The sequence below is a fragment of the Bos mutus genome, chromosome 1 (assembly GCF_027580195.1).
Source record: "Bos mutus isolate GX-2022 chromosome 1, NWIPB_WYAK_1.1, whole genome shotgun sequence".
Classification (NCBI taxonomy): domain Eukaryota; kingdom Metazoa; phylum Chordata; class Mammalia; order Artiodactyla; family Bovidae; genus Bos; species Bos mutus.
The window spans coordinates 136,012,668-136,023,368 of NC_091617.1; positions in this window are offsets into that span (position 1 = coordinate 136,012,668).

Consider the following 10,701-nt stretch of genomic DNA (forward strand, 5'->3'; position numbering starts at 1 on the left):
TTAGTTCTTCTTCACTTTCTGCCATAAGGGTGATGTCATCTGCATATCTGAGGTGATTGATATTTCTCCCAGCAATCTTGATTCCAACTTGTGCTTCTTCCAGCCCAGCGTTTCTCATGATGTACTCTGCATATAACTTAAATAAGCAGGATGACAATATACAGCCTTGACGTACTCCTTTTCCTATTTGGAACCAGTCCGTTGTTCCATGTCCAGTTCTAACTGTTGCTTCCTGACCTGCATACAGATTTCTCAAGAGGCAGGTCAAGTGGTCTGGTATTCCCATCTCTTTCAGAATTTTCCAGTTTATTGTGATCCACACAGTCAAAAGCTTTGGCATAGTCGGTAAAGCAGACGTAGATGTTTTTCTGGAACTCTCTTGCGTTTTCGATGATCCAGTGGATGTTGGCAATTTGATCTCTGGTCCTCTGCCTTTTCTAAAACCAGCTTGAACATCTGGAAGTTCACGGTTCATGTATTGCTGAAGCCTGGCTTGGAGAATTTTGAGCATTACTTTACTAGCGTGTGAGATGAGTGCAATTGTGTGGTAGTTTGAGCATTCTTTGGCATTGTCTTTCTTTGGGATTGGCATGAAAACGGACCTTTTCCAGTCCTGTAGCCACTGCTGAGTTTTCCCAATTTGCTGGCATATTGAGTGCAGCACTTCCACAGCATCATCTTTCAGGATTTGAAATAGCTCCACTGGAATTCCATCACCTCCACTAGCTTTGTTCTTAGTGATGCTTTCTAAGGCCCACTTGACTTCACATTCCAGGATGTCTGGCTCTAGGTAAGTGATCACACCATCGTGATTATCTGGGTCGTGAAGATCTTTTCTGTACAGTTCTCTGTATTCTTGCCACCTCTTCTTAATATCTTATGCTTCTGTTAGGTCCATACCATTTCTGTCCTTTATCGAACCCATCTTTGCATGAAATGTTCCATTGGTATCTCTAATTTTCTTGAGGAGATCTCTAGTCTTTTCCATTCTGTTGTTTTCCTCTATTTCTTTGCACTGAACGCTGAGGAAGGCTTTCTTATCTCTCCTTGCTATTCTTTGGAACTCTGCATTCAGATGCTTATGTCTTTCCTTTTCTCCTTTGCTCTTCACTTCTCTTCTTTTCACAGCTATCTGCAAGGCCTCCCCAGACAGCCATTTTGCTTTTTTGCATTTCTTTTCCATGGGGATGATCTTGATCCCTGTCTCCTGTACAATGTCAGGAACCTCAGTCCATAGTTCATCAGGCACTCTATCAGATCTAGTCGCTTAAATCTATTTCTCACTTCCAGTGTATAATCATCAGGGATTTGATTTAGGTCATACCTGAATGGTCTAGTGGTTTTCCGTACATTCTTCAATTTAAGTCTAATTTTGGCAACAAGGAGTTTATGATCTGAGCCACAGTCAGCTCCCAGTCTTGTTTTTGCTGACTGTATAGAGCTTCTCCATCTTTTGCTGCAAAGAATATAATCAATCTGATTTCTGTGTTGACCATCTGGTGATGTCCATGTGTAGAGTCTTCTCTTGTGTTGTTGGAAGAGGGTGTTTGCTATGACTAGTGTGTTCTCTTGGCAAAACTCTATTAGCCTTTGCCCTGCTTCATTCCATACCCGAAGGCCAAATTTACCTGTTACTCCAGGTGTTTCTTGACTTCCTACTTTTGCATTCCAATCCCCTATAATGAAAAGGACATCTTTTTGGGGTGTTAGTTCTAAAAGGTCTTGTAGGTCTTCATAGAACCATTCAACTTCAGCTTCTTCAGCGTTACTGGTTGGGGCATAGACTTGGATTACTGTGATATTGAATGGTTTGCCTTGGAAATGAACAGAGATCATTCTATCGTTTTTGAGATTGCATCCAAGTACTGCATTTCGGACTCTTTTATTGACCATGATGGCTACTCCATTTCTTCTAAGGGATTCCTGCCCATAGTAGTAGATGTCATGGTTATCTGAGTTAAATTCACCCATTCCAGTCCATTTGAGTTCACTGATTCCTTGAATGTTGATGTTCACTCTTGCCATCTCCTGTTTGACCACTTCCAATTTGCCTTGATTCATGGACCTGACATTCCAGGTTCCTATGCAATATTGCTCTTTACAGCATCAGACTTTGCTTCTATCACCAGTCACATCCACAACTGGGTATTGTTTTTGCTTTGGCTCCATCCCTTCATTCTTTCTGGAGTTATTTCTCCACTGATCTCCAGTAGCATATTGGACACCTATGAACCTGGGGAGTTCCTCTTTCAGTATCCTATCATTTTGCTTTTTCATACTGTTCATGGGGTTCTCAAGACAAGAATACTGAAGTGGTTTGCCATTACATCTAAGAGGTAGTAATAAGAATAGGTGGTTGGTTGTGGGAAGACTGTTACAGGATGGAACTAGGATCTGCTGGCTGTGGTGTGCAGTAAAGGGAATCTACTGGCTTCAGGTTTGGGGGAAAGAAAATGCAGTGCTTCTTGTAGGTGTCAACTAAGGTGTGCAGGTCTCTAATACTGAGAAGACCTGAACTGTCCTATGGCTTTCAGGGAAAGACTTTTAAAGACAGGGTGAGGGAGAGAATTGCTGGGTGTGTGATCGGCTCGGGGACATTTTTCTGATTGTTTGGTGATGAGGTAATCAGGAGTCAACATCATCAACCTTCTGATTCCAATCAGTCTGGGGTCCACATGCTTGTAAGCAGTGTACAGTTAACTTCTACCTGGTGGAAGTTTCGGTAGCTGCAAAACAGCTCAAAAGGGTGTGGCTCAGAACACTATCTATAGCCTTTGGGGGGTTAGTCGCTAAGTCATGTCCGACTCTTGCAACCCCATGGACTGTAGCCTGCCAGGTTCCTCTGTCCATGGGATTCTCTAGGCAAGATTACTGGAGTTGGTTGCCATTTCCTTCTCCAGGGGATCTTCCCAACCCAGGAATCGAATCCTGGTCTCCTGCACTGCAGGCAAAGTCTTTACCAACTGAGCTACAAGGGAACAAAAGCTCCTTGACTTTGTTTAATGGCTAGACTATGTCTGATTGACCATTTTCTTTTTCTTCTGCATTTACTGACCTGATTAAGTTTATACTTGAAACTCTGGCAAAGCCTAGGAAGCTGAAGACAGAGTCCTACCTACTGAGTAGGACTCAGATTTAACTGGGAACCCAGATTTAGGACTCAGATTTAGTAGGACTCAGAAATAACTCCAGAAAGAATGAAGGGATGGAGCCAAAGCAAAAAACAATACCCAGTTGTGGATGTGACTGTTAACTTCTTCTACCTGGTGGAAGTTTGTTTGTTTGTTGTACAAGTAAGACCCAGGAGAGAAAGAAATTCCCTGGTGGCTCAGTAGGTAGGATTCTGTGCTTCCACACTGCAGGGAGCATGAGTTTGATCCCTGGTTGAGGAACTAAGATCCCACATGCAATGCGACATGGTCAAAAAAGAAAAAAAGGAGGTTGTTAGAGGACATGAGGGACAGGGAATCTGTCCCAGGAAGGCCCATAGGCTCTGTTTGGTTACATCGGGCCTAAAATAGAGTAGGAAGGAAGAAGGTGGAAGGGAGAAGGTAAAAGCAATAGGACTGCTGAGTTAAGGGGCCTTCTTGGCTTATCCCAGGAAAACAGAAATTTGTGTTTTTGTAGCATCTTACAGATTACAAAGACTTCCTATAATCCCAGAAGTAGATTTTGGGTGTATTATTTTTATTTTATAGAGGAAAAAAGCCAGGAGAATCTAAGAAACTTCCCCAAAGTGAACTAACTCCTAAAGATTGAGCCAAGATTTAGTTACAGGACTAGTTATATCAAAGCCAGTAAACTATTATACCTACACACTATCTCTCTGTTCAACATTTGGGACAAATAAAATCCATACTTGGAGTTAGGAGGAGCCGTAGACAGTGACTTTCCCCTTCCCTTGCCCTGTCCAGCCCCTCAGCTGTAGAGCAAAATTCCCTGCCTCCCAAAATATTTTTTCTTTGTAGTTTTAGAAACCACTGTCTTTGTATTCAGCCAACTTGCCCTCTGTTTCATGAATAGTTTTTTTTTTTTTTTGCCTGTTCCTCTTCTGTGACATCCCTTTTAAGTATTTGCCAGTATAACATGTCAACTTAAAAAATAGTCACAACCTAAAAGTTGAGACTCATCTCACACACTAGCACAATAATGCTCAGAATTCTCCAAGGGAGGCTTCAACAGTACATGAACCAAGAACTTCCAGATGTTCAAGCTTGATTTAGAAAATGCAGAGGAACCAGAGATCAAATTGCCAACATTCGCTGAATCATAAAAAAAAAAAAAAGAATTCCAGAAGAACATCTACTTCTGCTTCACTGACTATGCTAAAGCCTTTGGGATCACACCAAACTTTGGAAAATCCTTAAAGAGATGGGAAATACCTGACCACCTTACTTATCTCTTGAGAAATCGGTATGCCGGTCAATAAGCAACGGTTAGAACAGGGCATGGAACAACAGACCGGTTCCAAATTGGGAAAGGAGTATGTCAGGCTGTATATTGTCACCCTGCTTATTTAACTTATATGTAGAGTGCATCATGTGAAATGCTGGACTGAATGAAGCAGAAGCTGGAGTCAAGAGTGCCAGGAGAAATATCAATAACCTCAGATACACAGATGACACCACCCTGTGGCAGAAAGTGAAGAAGAACCAAAGAGCCTCTTGATGAAAGTGAAAGAGGAGAGTAAGTGAAAAAGCTGGCTTAAAGCTCAACATTCAGAAAACTAAGATCGTGGTATCCGGTCCCATCACTTCATGGCAAATAGATGGGGAAACAATGGAAACAGTTACAGACTTTATTTTCTTGGACTCCAAAATCACTGCAGATGGTGACTGTAGCCATGAAGGTAAAAGATGCTTACTCCCTGGAAGAAAAGGTATGAGAAACTTAGACTGCATCTTAGAAAGCAGAGACATTACTTTGCCAACAAAGGTCCGTCTAGTCAGAGCTATGGTTTTTCCAGTAGTCATGTATGGATGTGAGAGTTGGACCATAAAGAAAACTGATGCTTTTGAACTACGGTGCTGGAGAAGACTCTTAAGGGCCCTTGGACTGCAAGGAAATCCAGCCAGTCAATCCTAAAGGAAATCAGTCCTGAATACTAATTGGAAGGACTGATGCTGAAGCTGAAATTCCAATACTTTGGTCTCCTAATGTGAAGAATTAATTCCTTAGAAAAAAACCTCGATGCTGGGAAAGATTGAAGTCAGGAGAAGAAGGGGACGACAGAGGATGAGATGTTGGATGGCATCACTGAATCAATGAACATGAGTTTGAGCAAGCTTCAGGAGTTGGTGATGGACAGGGAAATCTGGCATGCTGCATGGGGTTGCAAAGAGTTGGACGTGACTGAGCGACAGAACTGAACTAAACTGAAAGGTTGAGAGTTTTGTTTAATTTGGTGGGAATTTGGGGGACTTCAAACCCAGAAGATAGCATTTTAAGTGACACTAAGAGAACTGCTCCAAGGAGGAAAGGAAAGGACCCAGGTTATATAGAAGTTTTGCAACAAAGAGCAGATAGTCTGAACATCAAAAGATTGTTGTTAATTAAAGAAAACCAGATATCATATGTTAAGGAATTTAGCGCTTCTCTATGTATGAGAAGATGCAAGTCTGGACTCACTGAAATCACTCCTTTCATATGCATCTCAGCTATCCTCAGCCAGTATCCAGTGATTTTCACATCCTGAGCTCTCTTGGGGACGTGGCTGCAGCCTGATGGCTGTTGGATCACAGGTATTCTCCCCATGAGTGCCCTTAGGGCTTACCAGCTCACTTGGGCAGGGATTTCTGATGACTGTGACATCCTTGTTTACTGATATGGCAGGAAATATTTCATGACTCAAGAAAATCCTCCTATCTGCCCCCCTGTCCTTTGCTTACTGGGCTTCCCTGGTGGCTCAGATGGTAAAGAATACACCTGCAATGCAGGACACCTGGGTTCAATCCCTGGGTTGGGAAGATCCCCTGGAGGAGGGCATGGCAACCCACTCCAGTATTCTTGCCTGGAGAATACCCATGGACAGAAGAGCCAGCAGGCTACAGTCCATAGGGTCACAAAGAGTTGGACACAACTGAGCGACTTCACTTTCACTTTTCACTTTCATGCATTGGAGAAGGAAATAGCAACCCACCCCAGTATTCTTGCCTGGAGAATCCCAGGGATGGGGGAGCCTGGTGGGCTGCCGTCTATGGGGTTGCACAGAGTCGGACATGACTGAAGCGACTTAGTAGCAGCAGCAGCAGCAGAGCGACTAAGCACACATATACCTCTGCTTCTATCACTCTGATTAACCGTCCTGGCCTCAAACTCTGATCTTTAGAAGCTGTATTCGCTGCTCCTTACAGGATGTGGTTTCAAGCCTGTCCCCTGGTTGTTCTTAATTGATTTGCACAAGTTAGTCAGTATCCTTCTCAAAACACTAGAACCAAGCAGCAGAGGCAGGAAAGGTATTTCCCTATACTTCTGTTAAATGAGGTCCCACTGCCAGCCATTTTTTAAAGGAGTGACTCATACAAGCATGACCTTCAAACTTCTCTTTCTGGATTAATCTTTTAAAATTTTTATTTATTTATTTTGCTGCACCAGGTCTTACTTGCAGTATGTGGGATCTTAGTTCCCTGACCAGGGATGAAACCCAGGCCCCCTACATTGGAACCTTGGAGTCTTGGACACTGGATTACCAGAAAATCCCTGGATTTGTCTTTTTATTCAGAATATAAGTTTACACAAGATTTTCTGATACTTTTATAGTGTACACATATCAAGTTTACAAATTATACAAAATATACTTAGAGCATTTCACAGCTTTTTTGATATCAATAGCTTTTATCAGTGGCATATGTTACTGTACAAGGCAGGGGAGGTTTAAGACTTTAGACGTGAGACAAACACCTGCTTATCAAGCTCTCTATTGCTGTTAAATGGACCTGCCTAATTATATCAAAGCCCAGATCCTAAATGAATCCCCAAGAACTCTATATAAATATATTCAACTGTTTCCAACATAGTAACCTATCCCCAAGATGCTGAATACTTGAAATAAAGTTAAAATACCAGATCTAATATGAAAAAAATCTAAAATATTACATTTAAAAGTTTATATTGATTACATGTTGAAATAATATTTTAGTAAGTATTCAGTTAAAAGAAGACATTATTAAAATTAACTTCACTTTTTTTAAAAACTGTAGCTACTAGAAAATGTAAAATTATATATATGGTTCATGTAAAACATCTCTTAGAAGATGCTGCTTAGAAGGTCTTGTGCAGACACAGTTAGAAAATACTTTCCAGTTGAGCTGGCAAGCTTGAAAGTCCTAAGAATCATTTTCTATTGGACTTCATTTTTTTGTTGTTCTTTTTTGAAAGTTTATTGTGTTGAAGAGGCAGGTCAGGTGATCTGGTATTCCCATCTATTGAGAAATTTGTATGCAGGTCAGGAAGCAACAGTTAGAACTGGACATGGAACAACAGACTGGTTCCAAATAGGAAAAGGAGTACATCAAGGCTGTATATTGTCACCCTGTTTATTTAACTTCTATGCAGAGAACATCATGAGAAACGCTGGACTGGAAGAAGCACAAGCTGGAATCAAGATTGCTGGGAGAAATATCAATAACCTCAGATATGCAGATGACACCACCCTTATGGCAGAAAGTGAAGAGGAACTAAAAAGCCTCTTGATGAAAGTGAAAGTGGAGAGGGAAAAGTGGGCTTAAAGCTCAACATTCAGAAAACGAAGATCATGGCATCCGGTCCCATCACTTCATGGGAAATAGATGGGGAAACAGTGGAAACAGTGTCAGACTTTATTTTTTGGGGCTCCAAAATCACTGCAGATGGTGACTGCAGCCAGGAAATTAAAAGATGCTTACTCCTTGGAAGAAAAGTTATTATCAACCTAGATAGCATATTGAAAAACAGAGACATTACTTTGCCAACAAAGGTCTGTCTAGTCAAGGCTATGGTTTTTCCAGTGGTCATGTATGGAAGTGAGAGTTGGACTGTGAAGAAAGCTGAGCGCCGAAGAATTGATGCTTTTGAACTGTGGTGTTGGAGAAGACTCTTGAGAGTCCCTTGGACTGCAAGGAGGTCCAACCAGTCCATTCTAAAGGAGATCAGCCCTGGGATTTCTTTGGAAGGAATGATGCTAAAGCTGAAACTCCAGTACTTTGGCCACCTCATGTGAAGAGTTGACTCATTGGAAAAGACTCTGATGCTGGGAGGGAATGGAGGCAGGAGGAGAAGGGGACAACAGAGGATGAGATGGCTGGATGGCATCATTGACTCGATGGACATGAGTTTGGGTGAACTCTGAGAGTTGGTGATGGACAGGGAGACCTGGCCTGCTGTGATTCATGGGGTGGCAAAGAGTCGGACACGACTGAATGACTGAACTGAAATGAACTGAATACCAAACTCTTCATCCTTCCCCCCACCCACCCTTGAGAACCACAAGTCTCTTCTCTATACCTGTGAGTCTGTTTCTGCTTTGTAAATAAGTTAATTTGTGTCATATTTTAGATTCCACATATATGTGATATCATATGGTATTTGTCTTCTCTTTCTGACTTACTTCACTTAGTATGATAATCTCTAGTGGACTTGACTTTAATTTCTTATGTAGTTGTTGTTTGTCTCCTGTAGTTTTTCTCAAGTTTTATCTCTCCACATATATTTAGTTTTTTTTTTTGAAACTAAAACACATGTTTACATGAAACACGTTTCTTGCTTTCATGTAGACTTGAAATTATTGACAACATTGGCAAATTATGACATGAGAATTCATATGTGTAGTTTCCAGAGCAGAATTTGCCATCCTGAAATATGTCTCTTTGGCATATTGTTTTAAGCTGGCTATTTTCTGAGAAACAGAATACATCAGAAGTGCTCTGAAAACCAATAATACTTGCACTTTTGTGAGAAACATTATATTTGTAAGGGAAATCTCCATTTGTAAGAGCATCTTCCTCTCTGACGCTGGAAGAAGAGGTTTACCAAATCTCTTGAAACTTATCAACAGAGTAAACAATGACTTAAGTCTGTAACAAAATCACCCTCATTTCTTGTGCTTTTTCTTGCAACCTTTCTTAACTGACTTTCCCTACCTGACTTTTTCTGACTTTAGCTGAAGATGGTATTTAAAATATAAGAGCTTTGGCCATTTTGAGAGATTACTCAGTTTTCCTAGGTCTCTCCCATGTATACCATGTTATTAAACTTTGATTTTCTCCTGTTAATTTGCCTTATGTTATTTAATTTTAAACCATCCAGAAGAATCTAGAAAGATGAAGGAAAACTTCTTCCTCCCCAATACCTCCAATCAATTACAGGAAATAATCTAGTTCTGACCATATTATGAAATAATGTTTCATAATATGAAAATTATGAAATACTTGTTCTATGGTTTAACAATTTGAAACCATTAATGAAATATTAACTGATTAAGGAAAAGTCCTTTCTGTGTCCTTTTCTCTTTTAAAATTAACCCCAGGGCTTCCCTGGTGGCTCAGTGGTAAAGAGTCTGCCTACCAATGCAAGAGACATGGGTTTAACCCCTGATCTGGGAGGATCCCACCTGCTGTGGAGCAACAGAGCTGGTGCAACTACAGCTATTGAGCCTGTGCTCTAGAGCCTGGGAACTGCAACCACTGAGCCCACGTGCCACAACTACTGAAGCTGGGTGCCCTAGAGCTCATGCCTCACAACAAGAGAAGCCACAGCAATGAGAAGCCCACACGCTGCAACTCAGCCCCTTCTCCCCACAACTAGAGAAAAGCCCATGTAGCAACAAAGACCCAGCACAGCCAAAACAAATAAATAAGATTATTTAAAAAATTAACCCCAGCTGCTCTTTTTGCACTATTGGTTACCAAACTTAACCTGGGTCCACTCACCTGCTGTGCAGCAAAGCCAATCTACTGACTTAAGTTGTGGTAAAGGATAGTATGGCCTTTATTGCAGGATGCCAAAAAAGGAGGATGAGCAATTAATGCTCAAAACACCCAAATTTCTAATCGCTTTCAGGGTAATGTTTTTAAAGGCAACATTTGGTGCAGGGTGAATGACTTTCTTCCTGTTGGTTGGTGGTAAGGTGACAAGTGATGTTCAGAAATCTTAGTCATTGACCTGCTGATTCCACCTGTTAGGGAAAGCACACTGACTGAAACCGCCCACACCCTGGCCAGGCACTATAGTAACCATTTGCGTGAGTTGTTTTACGACAGGAGGTCCTGGTAAGGAACATGGAACTAATAAGCCACCACCAACCGGAAGAGTTCAGGAAAGGTCAAAAGGAGACACCACATGTCCGACCACCTCCCAGAATCCTTCTCGTTGGCATCCATCTTGGCTGAACAAGGTGTGCACCACGAGGAAGGACTCTGAGTCAGAATGATTGGCCAGAGACAACCTGGAAACTAACCCCATTACCATAAAATCCAAAACTGCGAGGCACATGGCAGAGCAGTGCTCCTGGGTTCCGTTTCCCTACTGCTCTCAACCCGGGCACCCTTTCCCAATAAAATCTCTTGCTTTGTCAGAACATGTGTCTCCTCAGACAATTCGTTTCTGGCTGTTAGACAAGAGCCCAGTTTCAGGCCCTGGAAGGGGTCCCCCTTCCTGCCACACAACAAGTCTGAAGTCTGTATTTGTGATCAGCATGTAGTCACCATCCTTCAGCTGTGTGGTAGT